Below are 26,408 nucleotides of genomic sequence, written 5' to 3'. Positions count from 1 at the left end.
TTGCTAACATGATTCGGACAGACTTAAGCATCGCTACGGGTGAGAAGGTCTCATCATAGTCAATCCCTTGAACTTGTCGAAAACCTTTTGCGACAAGTCGAGCTTTGTAGACAGTAACATTACCATCAGCGTCAGTCTTCTTCTTGAAGATCCATTTATTCTCAATTGCTTGCCGATCATCGGGCAAGTCAACCAAAGTCCATACTTTGTTCTCATACATGGATCCCATCTCAGATTTCATGGCTTCAAGCCACTTTGCGGAATTTGGGCTCATCATCGCTTCTTCATAGTTCGTAGGTTCATCATGATCTAGTAGCATGACTCCCAGAACAGGATTACCGTACCATTCTGGCGTGGATCTTACTCTGGTTGATCTACGTGGTTCAGTAGTGTCTTGATCTGAAGTTTCATGATCATTATCATTAGCTTCCTCACTAACTGGTGTAGGTGTCACTGAAACAGTTTTATGTGATGTACTACTTTCCAGTAAGGGAGCAGGTACAGTTACCTCGTCAAGTTCAACTTTCCTCCCACTCACTTCTTTCGAGAGAAACTCCTTCTCTAGAAAGTTTTCGAATTTAGCAACAAAAATCTTGCCTTCGGATTTGTGATAGAAGGTGTATCCAATAGTTTCCTTTGGATATCCTATGAAGACACATTTCTCCGATTTGGGTTCGAGCTTATCAGGTTGAAGCTTTTTCACATAAGCATCGCAGCCCCAAACTTTTAGAAACGACAACTTTGGTTTATTGCCAAACCACAGTTCGTCTCAACGGATTTTGATGGTGCCCTATTTAACGTGAATGCGGCCGTCTCTAGAGCGTATCCCCAAAACGATAGCGGTAAATCAGTAAGAGACATCATAGATCGCACCATATCCAGTAAAGTACGATTACGACGTTCAGACAGACCATTACGCTGAGGTGTTCCGGGTGGCGTGAGTTGCGAAACTATTCCACAATTTTTCAAATGTACACCAAACTCGTAACTCATATATTCTCCTCCACGATCAGATCGTAGAAACTTTATTTTCTTGTTACGATGATTTTCAACTTCACTCTGAAATTCCTTGAACTTTTCAAATGTTTCAGACTTATGTTTCATTAAGTAGATATACCCATATCTGCTTAAATCATCTGTGAAGGTGAGAAAATAACGATATCCGCCACGAGCCTCGATATTCATCGGACCACATACATCTGTATGTATGATTTCCAACAAATCTGTTGCTCTCTCCATAGTACCGGAGAACGGTGTTTTGGTCATCTTGCCCATGAGGCATGGTTCGCAAGTACCAAGTGATTCATAATCAAGTGGTTCCAAAAGTCCATCAGTATGGAGTTTCTTCATGCGCTTTACACCGATATGACCTAAATGGCAGTGCCACAAATAAGTTGCACTATCATTATCAACTCTGCATCTTTTGGCTTCAACATTATGAATATGTGTATTACTACTATCGAGATTCAATAAGAATAGACCACTCTTCAAGGGTGCATGACCATAAAAGATATTACTCATATAAATAGAACAACCATTATTCTCTGATTTAAATGAATAACCGTCTGGAATTAAACAAGATCCAGATATAATGCTCATGCTCAACGCTGGCACCAAATAACAATTATTTAGGTCTAATATTAATCCCGAAGGTAGATGTAGAGGCAGCGTGCTGACCGCGATCACATCGACTTTGGAACCGTTTCCCACGCGCATCGTCACCTCGTCCTTAGCCAATCTTCGCTTAATCCATAGCCCCTGTTTCGAGTTGCAAATATTAGCAACAGAACCAGTATCAAATACCGGGGTGCTACTGCGAGCATTAGTAAGGTACACATCAATAAAATGTATATCACATATACCTTTGTTCACCTTGCCATCCTTCTTATCCGCCAAATACTTGGGGCAGTTCCGCTTCCAGTGACCAGTCTGCTTGCAGTAGAAGCACTCAGTTTCAGGCTTAGGTCCAGACTTGGGTTTCTTCTCTTGAGTAGCAACTGGCTTGCCGTTCTTCTTGAAGTTCCCCTTCTTCTTTCCTTTGCCCTTTTTCTTGAAACTAGTGGTCTTGTTGACCATCAACACTTGATGCTCCTTCTTGATTTCTACCTCCGCAGCTTTCAGCATCGCGAAGAGCTCGGGAATAGTCTTGTTCATCCCTTGCATATTATAGTTCATCACGAAGCTCTTGTAGCTTGGTGGCAGTGATTGGAGAATTCTGTCAATGACGCAATCATCTGGAAGATTAACTCCCAATTGAATCAAGTGATTGTTATACCCAGACATTTTGAGTATATGCTCACTAACATAACTGTTCTCCTCCATCTTGCAGCTATAGAACTTATTGGAGACTTCATATCTCTCAATCCGGGCATTTGCTTGAAATATCAACTTCAACTTCTGGAACATCTCATATGCTCCATGATGTTCAAAACGTCGTTGAAGTCCCGATTCTAAGCCGTAAAGCATGGCACACTGAACTATCGAGTAGTCATCAGCTTTGCTCTGCCAGACGTTCATAACATCCGGCGTTGCTCCTGCAGCAGGCCTGGCACCCAGCGGTGCTTCCAGGACGTAATTCTTCTGTGCAGCAATGAGGATAATCCTCAAGTTACGGACCCAGTCCGTGTAATTGCTACCATCATCTTTCAACTTTGCTTTCTCAAGGAACGCATTAAAATTCAACGGAACAACAGCACGAGCCATCTATCTACAATCAACATAAACAAGCAAGATACTATCAGGTACTAAGTTCATGATAAATTTAAGTTCAATTAATCATATTACTTAAGAACTCCCACTTAGATAGACATCCCTCTAATCCTCTAAGTGATCACGTGATCCAAATCAACTAAACCATGTCCGATCATCACGTGAGATGGAGTAGTTTCATCGGTGAACATCATTATGTTGATCATATCTACTATATGATTCACGCTCGACCTTTCGGTCTCTGTGTTCCGAGGCCATATCTGTATATGCTTGGCTCGTCAAGTATAACCTGAGTATTCCGCGTGTTTAACTATTTTGCACCCGTTGTATTTGAACGTAGAACCTATCACACCCGATCATCACGTGGTGTCTCAGCACGAAGAACTTTCGCAACGGTGCATACTCAAGGAGAACACTTCTTGATAATTTAGTGAGAGATCATCTTATAATGCTACCGTCAATCAAAGCAAGATAAGATGCATAAAAGGGATAAACATCACATGCAATCAATATAAGTGATATGATATGGCCATCATCATCTTGTGCTTGTGATCTCCATCTCCGAAGGACCGTTGTGATCACCATCGTCACCGGCATGACACCTTGATCTCCATCGTAGCATCGTTGTTGCCTCGCCAAGTTTGTGCTTCTACGACTATCGCTACCGCTTAGTGATAAAGTAAAGCATTACATCGCGATTTCATTGCATACAATAAAGCGACAACCATAAGGCTCCTGCCAGTTGCCGATAACTCGGTTACAAAACATGATCATCTCATACAATAAAATTCAGCATCATGTCTTGACCATATCACATCACAACATGCCCTGCAAAAACAAGTTAGACGTCCTCTACTTTGTTGTTGCAAGTTTTACGTGGCTGCTACGGGCTTAAGCAAGAACCAATCACACCTACGCATCAAAACCACAACGATAGTTTGTCAAATAGACTCCGTTTTAACCTTCGCAAGGACCGGGCGTAGCCATACTTGGTTCAACTAAAGTTGGAGAGACAGTCGCCCGCAAGCCACCTGTGTGCAAAGCACGTCGGGGAAACCGGTCTCGCGTAAGCGTACGCGTAATGTTGGTCCGGGTCGTCTCGTCCAACAATGCCGCCGAACCAAAGTATGACATGCTGGTAGGTAGTATGACTTATATCGCCCACAACTCACTTGTGTTCTACTCGTGCATATAACATCAACATAAATAACCTAGGCTCGAATGCCACTATTGGGTTTCGTAGTAATTTCAAAAAATTTCCTACGCACACGCAAGATCATGTGATGCATAGCAACAAGAGGGGAGAGTGTTGTCTACGTACCCACGCAGACCGACTTCGGAAGCGTTGACGCAACGTAGAGGAAGTAGTCGTACGTCTTCACGATCCAACCGATCAAGTACCGAAACTACGACACCTCCGAGTTCGAGCACACGTTCAGCTCGATGACGATCCCCGGACTCTGATCCAGCAAAGTGTCGGGGAAGAGTTCCGTCAGCACGACGGCGTGGTGACGATCTTGATGAACTACAGCAGCAGGGCTTCGCCTAAACTCCGCTACAGTATTATCGAGGAATATGGTGGCTGGGGGCACCGCACACGGCTAAGGAATAGATCACGTGGATCAACTTGTGTGTTCTAGGGTGCCTCTACCTCAGTATATAAAGGACTAGAGGGGGGAGGCTGGCCGGCCACAGGAGGCGCGCCAGGAGAGTCCTACTCCCTCTGGGAGTAGGATCCCCCCCCCCCAATCCTAGTTGGAATAGGACTCCTTGAGGGGGGAAAGAGAGAGAGGGGGCCGGCCACCTCTCCTAGTCCTAATAGGACTAGGGGAAGGGGGGCGCACAGCCATCTTGGGCTGCCCCTTTCTCCTTTCCACTAAAGCCCACTAAGGCCCATATAGCTCCCGGGGGGTTCCGGTAACCCTCCCGGTACTCCGGTAAAATCCCGATTTCACCCGGAACACTTCCGATATCCAAACATAGGCTTCCAATACATCAATCTTTATGTCTCGACCATTTCGAGACTCCTCGTCATGTCCGTGATCACATCTGGGACTCCGAACAACCTTCGGCACATCAAAATGCATAAACTCATAATATAACTGTCATCGTAACCTTAAGCGTGCGGACCCTACGGGTTCGAGAACAATGTAGACATGACCGAGACATGTCTCCGGTCAATAACCAATAGCGGGACCTGGATGCCCATATTGGCTCCTACATATTCTACAAAGATCTTTATCGGTCAGACCGCATAACAACATACGTTGTTCCCTTTGTCATCGGTATGTTACTTGTCTGAGATTCGATCGTCGGTATCCAATACCTAGTTCAACCTCGTTACCGGCAAGTCTCTTTACTCATTCTATAATACATCATGCCTCAACTAACTCATTTAGTTGCAATGCTTGCAAGGCTTAAGTGATGTGCATTACCGAGAGGGCCCTGAGATACCTCTCCGACAATCGGAGTGACAAATCCTAATCTCGAAATACGCCAACCCAACATCTACCTTTGGAGACACCTGTAATGCTCCTTTATAATCACCCAGTTACGTTGTGACATTTGGTAGCACCCAAAGTGTTCCTCCGGCAAACGGGAGTTGCATAATCTCATAGTCATAGGAACATGTATATGTCATGAAGAAAGCAATAGCAACATACTAAACGATCGGGTGCTAAGCTAATGGAATGGGTCATGTCAATCAGATCATTCAACTAATGATGTGACCTCGTTAATCAAATAACAACACTTTGTTCATGGTTAGGAAACATAACCATCTTTGATTAACGAGCTAGTCAAGTAGAGGCATACTAGTGACACTAAGTTTGTCTATGTATTCACACATGTATCATGTTTCTGGTTAATACAATTCTAGCATGAATAATAAACATTTATCATGATATAAGGAAATAAATAATAACTTTATTATTGCCTCTAGGGCATATTTCCTTCAAGATCTTCTTCATAGGCGGTCCATTCCTGCAGTTAGTACCAATGTACCTGGCAAACACTTCACCATTCTGATTCTTAAACAGTTTATAGTTTGCATCAAAGGATTCATCAATAATAATGGGGTTAGCACAAGTGAATCCAGATAGAGTGGATAGATCTGCTGAAGGTTCCTTTGCAGCAACCCATGTGGTTTTGGGGTACTGCTCAGGTTTCCAGTAAGAGCCATCAGCATTCATTTTCCTTACGAACCCAACACCCTCTTTCCTAGGGTTTCGGTTCAGGATCTGCCTTTTTAGGACATCGCATAGTGTCTGATGCCCTTTGAGACTTTTGTACATCCCTGTTTCAAGCAGTGTCTTCAACCTAGCATTCTCATCAGCAATAGCAGTGGTGTCCTCAGCAGAGGGGTTAGTTTCCACATCAACAGTTGAAGATTTTGCAACAGTAGCAGCAGTAGAGCATTCAACAATAGAAGTAGCGTTATCACGCTCAATGCATTTAAGACATGGTGGTTCAAATCCTTCCTGAGCTGAACTGATCTGTTTGGCGCGAAGTGACTCGTTTTCTTTTTGAAGATCTTCATGAGCCGCTCTCAATTTCTCAAGATCTTGCTTCCTTTGAAGATAATCATAGGAAAGCCTTTCATGAGCTATTGAGAGCGTTTCATGACGACTTTCAAGTTCCTCATACTTAACGTGAAGATTTTTTATGTCTTCAATTAAGGACTGAGATCGAGTCATTTCAGCGTCTAACAGATCATCGCTTTTGTCTAATAGTTTTTGAATGTGTTCCATGATTTTCTATTGTTCAGTTGCAATTTTAGCAAGTGTTTTGTAGTTGGGTTTGGAAACACAATCAGAGTCATCGTCACTAGATGTTTGATAGTGAGTAGTGCGTGTGTTTACCTTGGCACCGCGTGCCATGAAGCAGTAGGAAGGAGCGGAGTAGTCCTTGTCGTTTGCATCGGTGTCGGTGATGAAGTCATTTTCTTCAGTGTTGAAGATGGACTTGGCAACGTATGATGTAGCCAGACTTGCAACGCCAGAATCGGACTCCTCCTCGGACTCCACTTCCGCCTCCTCAGAAGCGGACTCATCCTCAGAGTCCATTTCCTTGCCAACAAACGCACGTGCCTTGCCAGATGAGCTCTTCTTGTGTGATGAAGACTTGGAAGACGATTTTGAGTATCTCTTCTTCTTCTTGTCGTCAGAGTCATACTCCTTGCTCTTCTTCTTCTTCTTGTTCTCATTGTCCCACTGTGGACATTCAGAGATGTAGTGGCCAGGTTTCTTGCACTTGTGACATGTTCTCTTCTTGTAGTCATGAGCAGAAGCTTCATCATTCCTTGAGCTTGATCGTGAAGACTTTCTGAGGCCTTTCTTCTTGGTGAATTTTTGGAACTTCTTCACAAGCATAGCAAGCTCCATTCCAATGTCTTCAGGATCATCAGAACTGCTGTCAGATTCTTCTTTAGATGAGGAGACAGCCTTTGCCTTCAAGGCACGAGTTCGCCCATAGTTGGGACCGTAGATGTCTCTTTTCTCAGAAAGCTGAAACTCGTGTGTGTTGAGCCTCTCAAGTATGTCAGACAGATCGAGTGTCTTGAAATCAGGACGTTCTTGAATCATCAGGGCTAGGGTGTCAAACGAACTGTCAAGTGATCTCAGGAGTGTCTTGATGACTTCATGCTTGGTGATCTCAGTAGCGCCTAGGGCTTGAAGCTCATTTGTGATGTCATTGAGTCGATCAAACGTGAGCTGGACATTCTCATTGTCATTTCTCTTGAAGCGATTGAAGAGGTTGCAAAGGACATTGATTCTATGATCTCTCTGGGTTGAGACGCCTTCGTTGACCTTGGATAGCCATTCCCAGACGAGCTTAGATGTTTCCAAAGCACTCACGCGGCCATACTGTCCTTTGGTCAGATGACCATAGATGATATTCTTGGCAGTAGAGTCCAGTTGAACGAACTTCTTGACATTAGTGGCAGTGACACCTTCTTCAGCCTTGGGAACGCCGTTCTTGACGACATACCATAGGTCGACATCAATGGCTTCAAGATGCATGCGCATCTTATTCTTCCAGTAGGGATATTCAGTTCCATCGAAGGCGGGACACGCAGCGGAGACTTTAATTATCCCTACAGTCGACATAGCTAAAACTCCAGGTGGTTAAACCAAATCACACAGAACAAGGGAGTACCTTGCTCTGATACCAATTGAAAGTGCTAGTGATCGACTAGAGGGGGGGGGTGAATAGGTGATTTTTAGGAAAGTCTTCAAAACATGTAAGTTTTGAAGACAAACGATAGAAATAAACCTATTATCATGCAGCGGAAGGTAGACTACACTAGACAAACCATAGTCATGTATTCAATGAAGTAAAAGCACAATGACAAATAGCAGCTAGGCAGTAAGGATCAGGTAGGAAGATGTTGAGAAGCCAATCAGTCCACGTAATCACTTAGTGAAGTCAAACGGTGATGCTATCGTACAATGACTTCACACGAGCTAACAATAAGTAAAGGGAAGGGAAGGATGAAAACAGTGACTCGTTGAAGACAATGATTTGTTGGACCAGTTCCAGTTGCTGTGACAACTGTACATCTGGTTAGGGAGGCTGAGATTCAACTCAGAAGACCTCGTCTTCACCTTATTCGCCTTGAGCTAAGGACACCCAGTCCTCGCCCAATCACTCTGGTAAGTCTTCAAGGTAGACTTCCAAACCTTCACAGACTTTGTTCACCGACAATCCACAATGACTCTTGGATGCTCAGAACGCAACGCCTAATCGGCTGGAGGATTCACAGTCCTCAAGTGTAATAAGTCTTCAGATCACACAGATAAGAAGACTTAAGTGATGCCTAACACTCTTTGGCTCTGGGTGGTTAGGGCTTTATCCTCTCAAGGAATTCTCTCTCAAAGGCTTCGAGGTGGGTTGCTCTCAAACGACAAAAGCCGTACTTGAACTCTGAGCAGCCAATCGTTTATGGTTGTAGGGGGTGGGCTATTTATAGCCACTAGGCAACCCGACCTGATTTGTCCAAAATGACCCTGGGTCACTAAGGAACTGACACGTGTTCCAACGGTCAGATTTCAAACACACACGGCAACTTTACTTGGGCTACAAGCAAAGCTGACTTGTCAACTCTGAACAAGATTCGCTCTCATAGTCTTCACTCGAAGACATAGGATTTTGGTTAAGCATCACTTCAGTCATTCTGACTGGTTTTCTTGGACCCCACTTAACAGTACGGTGGTTCCTATGACTCAACAAAGAAGAAAAAGAACTACGAAAGATCTAAGTCTTCGCGCTCCATAGTCTTCATGCGATGTCTTCTCTTGTCATAGTCTTCAATGTGAATGTCTTCACATACCACCATTGACTTCAATGTCTTCATACATTTTTAGGGGTCATCTCTGGTAGGAAAACCGAATCAATGAGGGACTTCTACCTGTGTTATCCTGCAATTCTCACGAACACATTAGTCCCTCAACTAGGTTTGTCGTCAATACTCCAAAACCAACTAGGGGTGGCACTAGATGCACTTACAACAGGAGGCCACGAGGTAGGGGGCCCCGCCCACCCCCACCAGGCGCGCCCTCCGCCCTCGTGGCCCCCCTGTTGCTCCACCGACGTACTCCTTCCTCCTATATATATCCACATACCCCCAAACGATCAGAATAGGATCCAAAACCCTAATTCCACCGCCGTAACTTTATGTATCCATGAGATCCCATCTTGGGGCCTGTTCGGGAGCTCCGCCGGAGGGGGCATCGATCACGGAGGGCTTCTACATCAACACCATAGCCTCTCCGATGAAGTGTGAGTAGTTTACTTCAGACCTACGGGTCCATAGTTAGTAGCTAGATGGCTTCTTCTCTCTTTTTGGATCTCAATACAATGTTCTCCCCCTCTCTTGTGGAGATCAATTCGATGTAATCTTCTTTTTGTGGTGTGTTTGTTGAGACCGATGAATTGTGGGTTTATGATCAAGTCTATCTATGAATAATATTTGAATCTTCTCTGAATTATTTTATGTATGATTGGTTATCTTTGCAAGTCTCTTCGAATTATCAGTTTGGTTTGGCCTACTAGATTGATCTTTCTTGCAATGGGAGAAGTGCTTAGCTTTGGGTTCAATCTTGCGGTGTCCTTTCCCGGTGACAGTAAGGGCAGCAAGGCACGTATTGTACTGTTGCCATCGAGGATAACAAGATGGGGTTTTCTTCATATTGCATGAGTCTATCCCTCTACATCATGTCACCTTGCTTAAGGCGTTACTCTGTTTTTAACATAATACTCTAGATGCATGCTGGATAGAGGTCGATGAGTGGAGTAATAGTGGTAGATGCAGGCATGAGTCGGTCTACTTGTCTCAGACATGATGCTTATATACATGATCATACCTAGATATTCTCATAACTATGCTCAATTCTGTCAATTGCTCAACAGTAATTTGTTCACCCACCGTAGAATACTTATGCTCTTGAGAGAACCAACTAGTGAAACCTATGGCCCCCGGGTCTATCTTTATCATATTAATCTCCTACTACATAGTTATTTCCTTTGCTATTTACTTTGCCTTTATTATACTTTGCATCTTTATCATAAAATACCAAAAATACTATCTTATCATATCTATCAGATCTCACTCTCGTAAGTGGCCCTATAGGGATTGACAACCCCTATTTGCGTTGGTTGCAAGGATTTATTTGTTTTGTGCAGGTATGAGGGACTTGCGCGTAGCCTCCTACTGGATTGATACCTTGTTTCTCAAAAACTGAGGAAAATACTTACGCTACTTTGCTGCGTCATCCCTTCCTCTTCGGGGAAAACCAACGCAGTGCTCAAGAGGTAGCAGGCGGCTACCCACTTGGTACTCCGGGGAGCTGTGATATAAAACCACTCCCGTTGCCATAAACTGGACACCTCTGGGAAGGAACCCTCTGGCCATGGAACATCAATGCCTTTGCTTATTACGGCACCTCCGCACTCTGCGTGTCACCCCCCAATCATCTTTGGCTTCACATTGAAAGTTTTGAGCCATAGGCCGAAGTGTGCGGTAATGCGGAGGAAGGCCTCACACACGACAATGAACGACGAGATGTGAAGGATGGAATCCGGGGCCAGGTCATGGAAGTCCAGCCCATAATAGAACATGAGCCCTCTGACAAAGGGATCTAGAGCAAGGCCTAGCCCTCGGAAGAAGTTAGAGATGAATACAACGCTCTCGCCGGGTTCGGGAGTGGGAATGACCTGCCCTCGAGCAGGCAGCCTGTGCGAGATTTCGACGGTCAAATACCTGGCCTCTCTTAGCTTCTTGATGTCTTCCTCTGTGATAGAGGAAGGCATCCACCGACCTTGAAGGTTGGATCCGGACATGGTTGAAGGTCCGAAGCACCTGACCTGAGCCTTGGGTGTTGGAACTCGAGGCGGGGGAGAAAACCGCCTCGTGATATGTGTAGTGCTGGTTGAGAAAAACGGTTCGAATAATGACCGGGCCATGACATGATGTCATGTTGCTGAACATGTCAGCAGATTAGATTTGTGAAAATATTATTCTCTCTATGGTGGTATGCGGAACTTGTTTTGCAGAGCTGGACACTATTCTTGGGTTCAAAATCTTCTATGGAGTATTCGGAAGAACAACCCGCCTTGCAATGCCGAAGACAAATTCGCGTGCCGGACTCATCATCGTTGAAGCCTGGTTCAGGGGCTATTGAGGGAGTCCTGGATTAGGGGGTCCCCGGACAGCCGGACTATATCCTTTGGCCGGACTATTGGACTATGAAGATACAAGATTGAATACTTCATCCCGTGTCCGGATGGAACTCTCCTTGGCGTGGAAGACAAGCTTGGCAATACGGATATGTAGATCTTCTTCCTTGTAACTGACTCTGTGTAACCCTAGCCCCCCGGTGTCTATATAAACAAGAGGGTTTAGTCCGTAGGACAACAACAATCATACCATAGGCTAGCTTCTAGGGTTTAGCCTCTACGATCTCGTGGTAGATCAACTCTTGTAATACTCATATCATCAAGATCAATCAAGCAGGACGTAGGGTATTACCTCCATCAAGAGGTCCCGAACCTGGGTAAACATCGTGTCCCCCGCCTCCTATTACCATCCTCCTTAGACGCACAGCTCGGGACCCCCTACCCGAGATCCGTCGGTTTTGACACCGACAATGGTGTCATTCAGCATGCCATGGTTTACAATATTTTTCCAAAACTTGATATCTGGGTTTGTCCCAAGTCGTCCCGCCCCTGCTACTGCTGCAATAGGTGATTGGTGTAACTTTTCTGCAATATAAATTCTTAATCGGAAGCACTTGTAGTGCCCTATTCATAATGCATAAATATCAAAAATTATAAATCCTTGTCCAAATCAGGTATTTTAATAGGTTCATCATCACATAGAGCTGTAGTTGCAACTATTGTTTGAGCCGTCACTAAGATTTTGATTCCTTTCATCCCAACTTTGAGCAGAGAGATCAGTTCCTCCAGTTGTTGGTTGTTCTTGGTCTTCACCCACTTATCATCCAATTTTTTATTTAGAAATGGAGGAGGACCCCCGGCCTCTGCATCTGGACGATGCATGCAGCCACTTTATTAATTATGCAGACAAGACCTTACAAAGTCATACAACAGTCAGACTAAAGCCACCATCTGGCAACATCTATTGCTACTCCTATCCACATGATGTAGGGATGCTGATAGTCTAGGCCTAATACCAAACATACCTTGCAGCCAAACCGAATATCCAAGGCCCGAGGTCCCAACCAGGATGCCTGCCGGGTATGGGGCACCCATCAGTCCGGCGCATTCCTCAATCAGGACGCCTGTCGGGTATGAGGCGGCCGCAGCCACCTGCCACCAATCCATCTTCAGTGATGTACTGCTGCATCTATACCTTGCCTGGTCTAGCTGCCGTCGACGCCACCACGGCGCTAGACAATGCCACCATCTTGCGCTCGTCTGTCATCACATGCCCACCGGCGAGGCCCCGTTGCTCCATGCCGCTGAGACCCGTTGTTGTCGACGTGCCAGATGCCACGCCGCTCCTCCTTTGCGAACACCACCTGCTTCACACCTACAAAATGAGAAAACAAGGCAGCAAAGGGATTACATTCTTACTTGCTGGATCACCCAACAACTTTCCTGGGGATGTGCTCAAGCTTTTTCCGATTTGGACGTCCGACTGTTTTACAAGACTTTCATGAACTCATCGTTGCAAGAATCAAGACACAATTCCTCAATAGACTAGGCCAGTGTTGGAAGAGATAGGATATTATTGCAATTACCAATATACAGTTCCTTGAGCAACGTGAGGTGCTCCATGTTGCCTGGTAAGGAGTCCTAGCTGCAGGTATAAATCTAGAGTACATAAAGACGAGGGAAAGCCTCAAATCTAGGTCCCAGTTGGCTGCATCTTGAGAGAAAAAGATTATGCAGGCTCTTCGTGCCACTACTCTGCTTATCCACCATCCAATCTGGGTATGTTGAACCTTTGTATCCACCTATTACAACTTCTTGAAGCCCCATGGGAGGGCACAGGCCCTCAAGTACCCCCGATTCAACTTCTGTACTACACCTTGTATCATTAGAACATGTGCCTCAAGTTGACAAGGTCAGCAAAGGGGAATTCCAACATTTCACCACCGTAAAAATCTAGCAACTGGATTAGGTGAAGTTTAGTTAGTGCGCTTGGTAAAGTCACAAAGCATGAGTAGTCCGTCATAAAAGCAAGATAGTGTAGGTGCTTTAACCGAGTAATAGATTTTGGGATCGAGAACTTATTGGGTTTCCTGATTTGACGATGTTTCTTGCTAAAAGCAACGGATAGTATCGGCAATCTCGGCAGCCCCTTGCATATACTCTCAATGACTCTCCTCTCAGCTGGTTTATCCTCTTCAACAACATCAATGCTAGGAGTACATAAATTTTCCAATCCAAGGATCTTCTCAGTAATTAATTTTGCATCATAATTCCGAACAAAAAGATGTCAGACATCTCAAGGGACTTCTTTCTTCTAGCCTTCTTTGTGGCTCATTGTATTCTCAATTATGAAGCAATCACTTCCAGCAACCTTGGCTAATAAATTATGCAATAGATCATGAATTGTAAAGTATTCTTCTTCAGAGGAGTCATCTACTTATGGTTGTAGTAATGAGCATGACATTAACTATTGAATGTAGCCCTCGGCTACATCTTCCATGTCCTCTTTTGCAAAGTTGCTCTTTACAAAGCCTTGCGCTATCCATAGGCGAACTAACTCATCCCTTTTCAACTTCGATCTTCGGGGCAAAATATTGCAGAATTCAAAGCATTGCCTAATGTCTGGATTAAGCAGTTGATAGCTCCACCAAAGAGCATTCATTGTGTCATTCAACATGCCATGGTTTGCAGGATTTTTTGAAAACTTGATATCTGGGTTTGTCCTAAGTCGTCCTGCCCCTAGTACCGCCACAATAGGTGATTGGTGTAATTTTTTTGCAATCACCCTCCCACCTCATATAAATTCTTCATCGGCAACACTTGTACTGCCCAGTGCATAATGCATAAATATCGAAAAGTATATATCCTTGTCCAAATCAGGTATTTTAATAGGTTCCTCATGCATAAATATTGAAATGTATGCACCTCGCGCTTTTGTGTGTTTCATGAAATTTCTGAGCCGTTTTATTTATTTTATTTTGGTCATTACTTCTAGGTCACCAATGGATTCGTCATGGAATGATGGACTTGGGAACTCAGACCTTGACGAATTCATATTCAATGAGTTCATCATCTCATCGGATTTGGACGATGAGGATGCTGAAATGATGATGATGATGATGCGTATCCAAGAGGAGTTGGAGAAGGCAGAGGAACACGTCCTCAACTTCAAGGTTTCCATCAAGAGTTGGAGAGTTATTCCCCATGATAGGATTCCCAGTGCACGACTTCTGTACACGGACTACTTCACATTGACCCGATATTCCCCGAAAGTATCTTTCGTCGTTGCTACCAAATGAGCAGAAATTTGTTCTTGCGGGTAGTGGATGTTGGGGAACGTAGTAATTTCAAAAAAATTCCTATGCACATGAAAGATCATGGTGATGCATAGCAACGAGAGGGAGAGTGTTGTCTACGTACCCTCGTAGACCGTAAGCGGAATCGTTATGAGAACGCGGTTGGTGTAGTCGTACGTCTTCACGATCGACCGATCCTAGCACCAAAAGTACGGCACCTCTGTAATCTGCACACGTTCGGCTCGGTGACATCCCACGAACTCATGATCCAGCAGAGTGTCGAGGAGAGCTTCATCAGCACGACAATGTGATGAAGGTGATGATGAAGGTACCAGCGCAGGGCTTCGCCTAAGCACTACGACGATATGACCGAGGTAGATTATGGTGGAGGGGGCACCGCACATGGCTAAAAGATCAATGGTCAACTTGTGTGTCTATGGGGTGCCCCTTGGCCACGTATATAAAGGATGGAGGGAGGAGGAGGCCGGCCCTCATAGGGCGCGCCCAAAGTGTGGAGTCCTACTAGGACTCCCTAGTCCTACTAGGATTCCACCTCCCACATGGAATAGGAAAGAGGGAAGGGAGAAGGAGAAGAATGGAAGGGGATGCCCCTTTCCCTAGTCCAATTCGGACCAGTCCATGGGGAAGGGGCGCGGCCACCCTTGAGGCATTTCTCTCCTTTCCCGTATGGCCCATTAAGGCCTAATACGAATTCTCGTAACTCTCCGGTACTTCGAAAAATACCTGAATCACTCAGAACCTTTCCGATGTCTGAATATAGCCTTTCAATATATCGATCTTTACGTCTCGACCATTTTGAGACTCCTCGTCATGTCCCCGATCTCATACAGGACTCCGAACAAAATTCGGTCATCAAATCACATAACTCATAATACAAATCGTCACAGAACGTTAAGCGTGCGGACCCTATGGGTTCGAGAACTATGTAGACATGACCGAGACTCATCTCCGGTCAACAACCAATAGCGGAACCTGGATGCTCATATTGGTTCCTACATATTCTACGAAGATCTTTATCGGTCAAACCACATAACAACATATGTTGTTCCCTTTGTCATCAGTATGTTACTTGCCCGAGATTCGATTGTCGGTATCTCAATACCTAGTTCAATCTCATTACCGACAAGTCTCTTTACTCGTTCCGTAATGCATCATCCCGCAACTAACTCATTAGTCACATTGCTTGCAAGGCTTATAGTGATGTGCATTACCGAGAGGGCCCAGAGATACCTCTCTGACAATCGGAGTGACAAATCCTAATCTCGATCTATGCCAACTCAACAAGTACCATCGGAGACACCTGTAGAGCACCTTTATAATCACCCAGTTACGTTGTGACGTTTGGTGGCACACAAAGTGTTCCTACGGTATCCGGGAGTTGCATAATCTCATAGTCATAGGAACATGAATAAGTCATGAAGAAAGCAATAGCAATATACTAAACGATCAAGTGCTAAGCTAATGGAATGGGTCAAGTCAATCACATCATTCTCTAATGATGTGATCCCGTTAAGCAAATGACAACTCATGTCTATGGCTAGGAAACTTAACCATCTTTGATTCAACGAGCTAGTCAAGTAGAGGCATACTAGTGACACTCTGTTTGTCTATGTATCCACACATGTACTAAGTTTCTGGTTAATACAATTCTAGCATGAATAATAAACATTTATCATGAAATAAGGCAATAAATAATAACTTTATTATTACCTCTAGGGCATATTTCCTTCAGTCTCCCACTTGCACTAGTGTCAATAATCTAGTTCACATCGCCATGTGATTTAACACCAATAGTTCACATCACCATGTGATTAACACCCATACTTCACATCGCCATGTGAGCAACACTCAAAGGGTTTACTAGAGTCAGTAATCTTAGTTCACATCGCCATGTGATTAACACCCAAAGAGTACTAAGGTGTGATCATGTTTTGCTTGTGAGAGAAGTTTAGTCAACGGGTCTGCCATATTCAGATCCGTATGTATTTTGCAAATTTATATGTCAACAATGCTCTGCATGGAGCTACTCTAGCTAATTGCTCCCACTTTCATTATGTATCCAGATTGAGACTTATAGTCATCTGGATCAGTGTCAAAACTTGCACCGTCGTAACCCTTTACGACGAACCTTTTGTCACCTCCATAATCGAGAAACATATCCGGATAATTTTGACCGCTTTCCAGTGATCTACTCGTAGATCACTATTGTACTCCCTTGCCAAACTCAGTGTAGGGTATACAATAGAACTGGTACACAGCATGGCATACTTTATAGAACTTATGGCTGAGGCATAGGGAATGACTTTCATTCTCTTTCTATCTTCTGACATGGTCGGGCTTTGAGTCTTACTCAATTTCACACCTTGCAATACAGGCAAGAACTCCTTCTTTGACTGTTCCATTTTGAACTACTTCAAAAATTTGTCAAGGTATGTACTTATTGAAAAAACTTATCAAGTGTCTTGATCTATCTTTATAGATCTTGATGCTCAATATGTAAGTAGCTTCATTGAGGTATTTCTTTGAAAAACTCCTTTCATACACTCCTGTTATGCTTTCCAAAAAAATCTTCATCATTTCCGATCAACAATATGTCATTCACATATGCTTATCAGAAAGGTTGTAGTGCTCCCACTCACTTTCTTGTAAATACAAGCTTCATCGCAAGTTTGTATAAAACTATATGCTTTGATCAACTCATCAAAGCGTATATTCCAACTCTGAGATGCTTTGCACCAGTCCATGGATGGATCGCTGTAGCTTGCACATTTTGTTAGCACCTTTAGGATAAAAAACCTGCTGGTTGCATCATATACAACTCTTCTTTAAGAAATCCATTAAGGAATGTAGTTTTGACATCCATTTGCCAGGTTTCATAAAATTTGGCAATTTGCTAACATGATTCGAACAGACTTTAAGCATAGATACGAGTGAGAAACTCTCATCATAGTCAACACCTTGAACTTGTTGGAAACCTTTTGCGACAATTCTAGCTTTGTAGATAGTAACACTATTATCAGCGTCTGTTTTCCTCTTGAAGATCCATTTAATCTCAATGGCTCGCCAATCATCAGGCAAGTCAATCAAAGTCCACACTTTGTTCTCATAAATGGATCCCATCTTAGATTTCATGGCCTCAACCCATTTCGCAGAATCTGGGCTCATCATCACTTCCTCATAGTTCGTAGGTTTGTCATGGTCTAGTAACATGATTTCCAGAATAGGATTACCGTACCACTTAGGTGCGGAACATATTCTGGTTGACCTACGAGGTTCGGTAGTGACTTGATCTGAAGTTTCATGATCATCATCATTAACTTCCTCACTAATCGGTGTAGGCATCACTGGAACTGATTTCTGTGATGAACTACTTTCCAATTTTGGAGAAGGTACAATTACCTTATCAAGTTCTACTTCCCTCCCACTCACTTCTTTCGAGAGAAACTCCTTCTCTAGAAAGGATCCATTCTTAGCAACGAATATCTTGCCTTCGGATCTGTGATAGAAGGTGTACCCAACAGTTACTTTTGGGTATCCTATGAAGACGCACTTCTCCGATTTGGGTTTGAGCTTATCAGGATGAAACTTTTGCACATAAGCATCTCAACCCCAAACATTAAGAAAAGACAGCTTAGGTTTCTTGCTATACCACAGTTCATACGGTGTCGTCTCAATGGATTTACATGGTGCCTATTTTAACGTGAATGCAGTTATCTCTTATGCACAATCCCAAAATGATAGTGGTAAATCGGTAAGAGACATCATAGATCACACCATATCTAATAAAGTACGGTTATGACGTTCGGACACACCATTACGCTGTGGTGTTCCAGGTGGCGTGAGTTGCGAAACTATTCCACATTGTTTCAAATGAAGACCAAACTTGTAACTCAAATATTCGTCTCCACGATCAGATCGTAGAAACTTTATTTTCTTGTTACGATGATTTTCCACTTCACTCTGAAATTCTTTGAACTTTTCAAATGTTTCAGACTTATGTTTCATCAAGTAGATATACCCATACCTGCTCAAATCATCTGTGAAGGTCAGAAAATAACGATACCCGCCGCGAGCCTCAACACTCATTGGATCGCATACATCAGTATGTATTATTTCCAATAAGTCAGTTGCTTGCTCCATTGTTCCGGAGAATGGAGTCTTAGTCATTTTGCCCATGAGGCATGGTTCGCAAGCATCAAGTGATTCCAAAAGTCATTCAACATGGAGTTTCTTCATGCGCTTTACGCCAATATGACCTAAACGGCAGTGCCACAAATATGTTGCACTATCATTATCAACTTTGCATCTTTTGGCATCAATATTATGAATATGTGTATCACTACGATCGAGATTCAACAAACCATTCACATTGGGTGTATGACCCCAGAAGGTTTTATTCATGTAAACAGAATAACAATTATTCTTTAACTTAAATGAATAACCGTATCAAAATAAACATGATCCAATCATATTATGCTCTACACAAACACCAAATAACATTTATTTTAGGTTTAACACTAATCCCGAAGGTAAAGGGAGTGTGCGATGGTGATCTTATCAACCTTGGAATCACTTCCAACTCACATCATCACCTCACCCTTAACTAGTCTCTGTTTATTTTGCAACTCCCGTTTTGAGTTACTACTCTTAGCAATTGAACCAATATCAAATACTGAGGGGTTGCTATAAACACTAGCAAAGTACACATCACTAACATGTATATCAAATATACTTTTGTTCACTTCTTGAAGCCCCATGGGAGGGCACAGGCCCTCAAGTACCCCCGATTCAACTTCTGTACTGCACCTTGTATCATTAGAACATGTGCCTCAAGTTGACAAGGTCAGCAAAGGGGAATTCCAACATTTCACCACCGTAAAAATCTAGCAACTGGATTAGGTGAAGTTTAGTTAGTGCGCTTGGTAAAGTCACAAAGCATGAGTAGTCCGTCATAAAAGCAAGATAGTGTAGGTGCTTTAACCGAGTAATAGATTTTGGGATCGAGAACTTATTGGGTTTCCTGATTTGACGATGTTTCTTGCTAAAAGCAACGGATAGTATCGGCAATCTCGGCAGCCCCTTGCATATACTCTCAATGACTCTCCTCTCAGCTGGTTTATCCTCTTCAACAACATCAATGCTAGGAGTACATAAATTTTCCAATCCAAGGATCTTCTCAGTAATTAATTTTGCATCATAATTCCGAACAAAAAGATGTCAGACATCTCAAGGGACTTCTTTCTTCTAGCCTTCTTTGTGGCTCATTATATTCTCAATTATGAAGCAATCACTTCCAGCAACCTTGGCTAATAAATTATGCAATAGATCATGAATTGTAAAGTATTCTTCTTTAGAGGAGTCATCTACTTCTGGTTGTAGTAATGAGCATGACATTAACTATTGAATGTAGCCCTCGGCTACATCTTCCATGTCCTCTTTTGCAAAGTTGCTCTTTACAAAGCCTTGCGCTATCCATAGGCGAACTAACTCATCCCTTTTCAACTTCGATCTTCGGGGCAAAATATTGCAGAATTCAAAGCATCGCCTAATGTCTGGATTAAGCAGTTGATAGCTCCACCAAAGAGCATTCATTGTGTCATTCAACATGCCATGGTTTGCAGGATTTTTTGAAAACTTGATATCTGGGTTTGTCCTAAGTCGTCCTGCCCCTAGTACCGCCACAATAGGTGATTGGTGTAATTTTTCTGCAATCACCCTCCCACCTCATATAAATTCTTCATCGGCAACACTTGTACTGCCCAGTGCATAATGCATAAATATCAAAAAGTATATATCCTTGTCCAAATCAGGTATTTTAATAGGTTCCTCATGCATAAATATTGAAATGTATGCACCTCGCGCTTTTGTGTGTTTCATGAAATTTCTGAGCCGTTTTATTTATTTTATTTTGGTCATTACTTCTAGGTCACCAATGGATTCGTCATGGAATGATGGACGTTGGAACTCAGACCTTGACGAATTCATATTCAACGAGTTCATCATCTCATCGGATTTGGACGATGAGGATACTGAAATGATGATGATGATGATGCGTATCCAAGAGGAGTTGGAGAAGGCAGAGGAACACGTCCTCAACTTCAAGGTTTCCATCAAGAGTTGGAGAGTTATTCCCCATGATAGGATTCCCAGTGCACGACTTCTGTACACGGACTACTTCACATTGACCCGATATTCCCCGAAAGTATCTTTCGTCGTTGCTACCAAATGAGCAGAAATTTGTTCTTGCGGGTAGTGGATGTTGGGGAACGTAGTAATTTCAAAAAAATTCCTATGCACATGAAAGATCATGGTGATGCATAGCAACGAGAGGGAGAGTGTTGTCTACGTACCCTCGTAGACCGTAAGCGGAATCGTTATGAGAACGCGGTTGGTGTAGTCGTACGTCTTCACGATCGACCGATCCTAGCACCAAAAGTACGACACCTCTGTAATCTGCACACGTTCGGCTCGGTGACATCCCACGAACTCATGATCCAGCAGAGTGTCGAGGGAGAGCTTCATCAGCACGACAATGTGATGAAGGTGATGATGAAGGTACCAGCGCAGGGCTTCGCCTAAGCACTACGACGATATGACCGAGGTAGATTATGGTGGAGGGGGCACCGCACATGGCTAAAAGATCAATGGTCAACTTGTGTGTCTATGGGGTGCCCCTTGGCCACGTATATAAAGGATGGAGGGAGGAGGAGGCCGGCCCTCATAGGGCGCGCCCAAAGTGTGGAGTCCTACTAGGACTCCCTAGTCCTACTAGGATTCCACCTCCCACATGGAATAGGAAAGAGGGAAGGGAGAAGGAGAAGAATGGAAGGGGATGCCCCTTTCCCTAGTCCAATTCGGACCAGTCCATGGGGAAGGGGCGCGGCCACCCTTGAGGCATTTCTCTCCTTTCCCGTATGGCCCATTAAGGCCTAATACGAATTCTCGTAACTCTCCGGTACTTCGAAAAATACCTGAATCACTCAGAACCTTTCCGATGTCTGAATATAGCCTTTCAATATATCGATCTTTACGTCTCGACCATTTTGAGACTCCTCGTCATGTCCCCGATCTCATACAGGACTCCGAACAAAATTCGGTCATCAAATCACATAACTCATAATACAAATCGTCACAGAACGTTAAGCGTGCGGACCCTATGGGTTCGAGAACTATGTAGACATGACCGAGACTCATCTCCGGTCAACAACCAATAGCGGAACCTGGATGCTCATATTGGTTCCTACATATTCTACGAAGATCTTTATCGGTCAAACCACATAACAACATATGTTGTTCCCTTTGTCATCAGTATGTTACTTGCCCGAGATTCGATTGTCGGTATCTCAATACCTAGTTCAATCTCATTACCGACAAGTCTCTTTACTCGTTCCGTAATGCATCATCCCGCAACTAACTCATTAGTCACATTGCTTGCAAGGCTTATAGTGATGTGCATTACCGAGAGGGCCCAGAGATACCTCTCTGACAATCGGAGTGACAAATCCTAATCTCGATCTATGCCAACTCAACAAGTACCATCGGAGACACCTGTAGAGCACCTTTATAATCACCCAGTTACGTTGTGACGTTTGGTGGCACACAAAGTGTTCCTACGGTATCCGGGAGTTGCATAATCTCATAGTCATAGGAACATGAATAAGTCATGAAGAAAGCAATAGCAATATACTAAACGATCAAGTGCTAAGCTAATGGAATGGGTCAAGTCAATCACATCATTCTCTAATCATGTGATCCCGTTAAGCAAATGACAACTCATGTCTATGGCTAGGAAACTTAACCATCTTTGATTCAACGAGCTAGTCAAGTAGAGGCATACTAGTGACACTCTGTTTGTCTATGTATCCACACATGTACTAAGTTTCTGGTTAATACAATTCTAGCATGAATAATAAACATTTATCATGAAATAAGGCAATAAATAATAACTTTATTATTACCTCTAGGGCATATTTCCTTCAGTCTCCCACTTGCACTAGTGTCAATAATCTAGTTCACATCGCCATGTGATTTAACACCAATAGTTCACATCACCATGTGATTAACACCCATACTTCACATCGCCATGTGAGCAACACTCAAAGGGTTTACTAGAGTCAGTAATCTTAGTTCACATCGCCATGTGATTAACACCCAAAGAGTACTAAGGTGTGATCATGTTTTGCTTGTGAGAGAAGTTTAGTCAACGGGTCTGCCATATTCAGATCCGTATGTATTTTGCAAATTTATATGTCAACAATGCTCTGCATGGAGCTACTCTAGATAATTGCTCCCACTTTCATTATGTATCCAGATTGAGACTTATAGTCATCTGGATCAGTGTCAAAACTTGCACCGTCGTAACCCTTTACGACGAACCTTTTGTCACCTCCATAATCGAGAAACATATCCGGATAATTTTGACCGCTTTCCAGTGATCTACTCCTAGATCACTATTGTACTCCCTTGCCAAACTCAGTGTAGGGTATACAATAGAACTGGTACACAGCATGGCATACTTTATAGAACTTATGGCTGAGGCATAGGGAATGACTTTCATTCTCTTTCTATCTTCTGCCATGGTCGGGCTTTGAGTCTTACTCAATTTCACACCTTGCAATACAGGCAAGAACTCCTTCTTTGACTGTTCCATTTTGAACTACTTCAAAAATTTGTCAAGGTATGTACTTATTGAAAAAACTTATCAAGTGTCTTGATCTATCTTTATAGATCTTGATGCTCAATATGTAAGTAGCTTCATTGAGGTATTTCTTTGAAAAACTCCTTTCATACACTCCTGTTATGCTTTCCAAAAAAATCTTCATCATTTCCAATCAACAATATGTCATTCACATATGCTTATCAGAAAGGTTGTAGTGCTCCCACTCACTTTCTTGTAAATACAAGCTTCATCGCAAGTTTGTATAAAACTATATGCTTTGATCAACTCATCAAAGCGTATATTCCAACTCTGAGATGCTTTGCACCAGTCCATGGATGGATCGCTGTAGCTTGCACATTTTGTTAGCACCTTTAGGATAAAAAAACCTGCTGGTTGCATCATATACAACTCTTCTTTAAGAAATCCATTAAGGAATGTAGTTTTGACATCCATTTGCCAGGTTTCATAAAATGTGGCAATTTGCTAACATGATTCGAACAGACTTTATGCATAGATACGAGTGAGAAACTCTCATCATAGTCAACACCTTGAACTTGTTGGAAACCTTTTGCGACAATTCTAGCTTTGTAGATAGTAACACTATTATTAGCGTCCGTTTTCCTCTTGAAGATCCATTTAATCTCAATGGCTCGCCAATCATCAGGCAAGTCAATCAAAGTCCACACTTTGTTCTCATAAATGGATCCCATCTTAGATTTCATGGCCTCAACCCATTTCGCAGAATCTGGGCTCATCATCACTTCCTCATAGTTCGTAGGTTTGTCATGGTCTAGTAACATGATTTCCAGAATAGGATTACCGTACCACTTAGGTGCGGAACATATTCTGGTTGACCTACGAGGTTCGGTAGTGACTTGATCTGAAGTTTCATGATCATCATCATTAACTTCCTCACTAATCGGTGTAGGCATCACTGGAACTGATTTCTGTGATGAACTACTTTCCAATTTTGGAGAAGGTACAATTACCTTATCAAGTTCTACTTCCCTCCCACTCACTTCTTTCGAGAGAAACTCCTTCTCTAGAAAGGATCCATTCTTAGCAACGAATATCTTGCCTTCGGATCTGTGATAGAAGGTGTACCCAACAGTTACTTTTGGGTATCCTATGAAGACGCACTTCTCCGATTTGGGTTTGAGCTTATCAGGATGAAACTTTTGCACATAAGCATCTCAACCCCAAACATTAAGAAAAGACAGCTTAGGTTTCTTGCTATACCACAGTTCATACGGTGTCGTCTCAATGGATTTACATGGTGCCTATTTTAACGTGAATGCAGTTATCTCTTATGCATAATCCCAAAATGATAGTGGTAAATCGGTAAGAGACATCATAGATCACACCATATCTAATAAAGTACGGTTATGACGTTCGGACACACCATTACGCTGTGGTGTTCCAGGTGGCGTGAGTTGCGAAACTATTCCACATTGTTTCAAATGAAGACCAAACTTGTAACTCAAATATTCGTCTCCACGATCAGATCGTAGAAACTTTATTTTCTTGTTACGATGATTTTCCACTTCACTCTGAAATTCTTTGAACTTTTCAAATGTTTCAGACTTATGTTTCATCAAGTAGATATACCCATACCTGCTCAAATCATCTGTGAAGGTCAGAAAATAACGATACCCGCCGCGAGCCTCAACACTCATTGGATCGCATACATCAGTATGTATTATTTCCAATAAGTCAGTTGCTTGCTCCATTGTTCCGGAGAATGGAGTCTTAGTCATTTTGCCCATGAGGCATGGTTCGCAAGCATCAAGTGATTCCAAAAGTCATTCAACATGGAGTTTCTTCATGCGCTTTACGCCAATATGACCTAAACGGCAGTGCCACAAATATGTTGCACTATCATTATCAACTTTGCATCTTTTGGCATCAATATTATGAATATGTGTATCACTACGATCGAGATTCAACAAACCATTCACATTGGGTGTATGACCCCAGAAGGTTTTATTCATGTAAACAGAATAACAATTATTCTTTAACTTAAATGAATAACCGTATCAAAATAAACATGATCCAATCATATTATGCTCAACACAAACACCAAATAACATTTATTTTAGGTTTAACACTAATCCCGAAGGTAAAGGGAGTGTGCGATGGTGATCTTATCAACCTTGGAATCACTTCCAACTCACATCATCACCTCACCCTTAACTAGTCTCTGTTTATTTTGCAACTCCCGTTTTGAGTTACTACTCTTAGCAATTGAACCAATATCAAATACTGAGGGGTTGCTATAAACACTAGCAAAGTACACATCACTAACATGTATATCAAATATACTTTTGTTCACTTTGCCATCCTTCTTATCCGCCAAGTATCTAGGGCAGTTTCGCTTCCAGTGACCATTTCCTTTGCAGTAGAAGCACTTAGTTTCAGGCTTGGGTCTAGCTTTGGGCTTCTTCATGGGAGTGAAAACTTGCTTGCCATTCTTCTTGAAGTTCCCTTTCTTTCCCTTGCCCTTTTACTTGAAACTGGTGGTCTTGTCAACCATCAACACTTGATGCTTTTCTTGATTTCTACCTTCGCCGATTTTAGCATCGCAAAGAGCTTTAGGAATTGTTTTCGTCATCCCTTGCATATTATAGTTCATCACGAAGTTCTAGTAACTTGGTGATAGTGACTAGAGAAGTTTGTCAATTACTATCTTATCTGGAAGATTAACTCCCACTTGATTCAAGCAATTGTAGTACCCAGACAATCTGAGCACATGCTCACTAGTTGAGCTATTCTCCCCCATCTTGTAGGCAAAGTACTGTCAGAGGTCTCATACCTCTCGATACGGGCATGAGTATGAAATACCAATTTCAACTCTTGGAACATCTTATATGCTCCATGGCATTCAAAACATTTTTGAAGTTCTGGTTCTAAGCCGTAAAGCACGATGCACTAAACTATCAAGTTGTCATCATACCGAGCTTCTTAAAACATTCACAAGGTCTGCATCTGCTCCTGGAATAGTTCTGTCACCTGGCGGTGCATCAAGGACATAATTTTTCTATGTAGCA

General features: G+C 42.9%; 2 pseudogenes; both read right to left on the bottom strand.

Moving 5' to 3' along the window:
• Positions 1–12,685, bottom strand: part of LOC119272912 — a 40,583-nt pseudogene extending 27,898 nt beyond the window's left edge.
• A 585-nt stretch (positions 12,686–13,270) lies between these two features.
• LOC119272910 lies at positions 13,271–14,290 on the bottom strand (annotated as a pseudogene).
• Between the last annotated feature and the right edge of the window lie 12,118 nt (positions 14,291–26,408).

The sequence above is a fragment of the Triticum dicoccoides genome, chromosome 3A (genome assembly GCF_002162155.2).
Source record: "Triticum dicoccoides isolate Atlit2015 ecotype Zavitan chromosome 3A, WEW_v2.0, whole genome shotgun sequence".
NCBI lineage: Eukaryota > Viridiplantae > Streptophyta > Magnoliopsida > Poales > Poaceae > Triticum > Triticum dicoccoides.
This window is presented reverse-complemented; position numbering and strand designations above follow the sequence as displayed.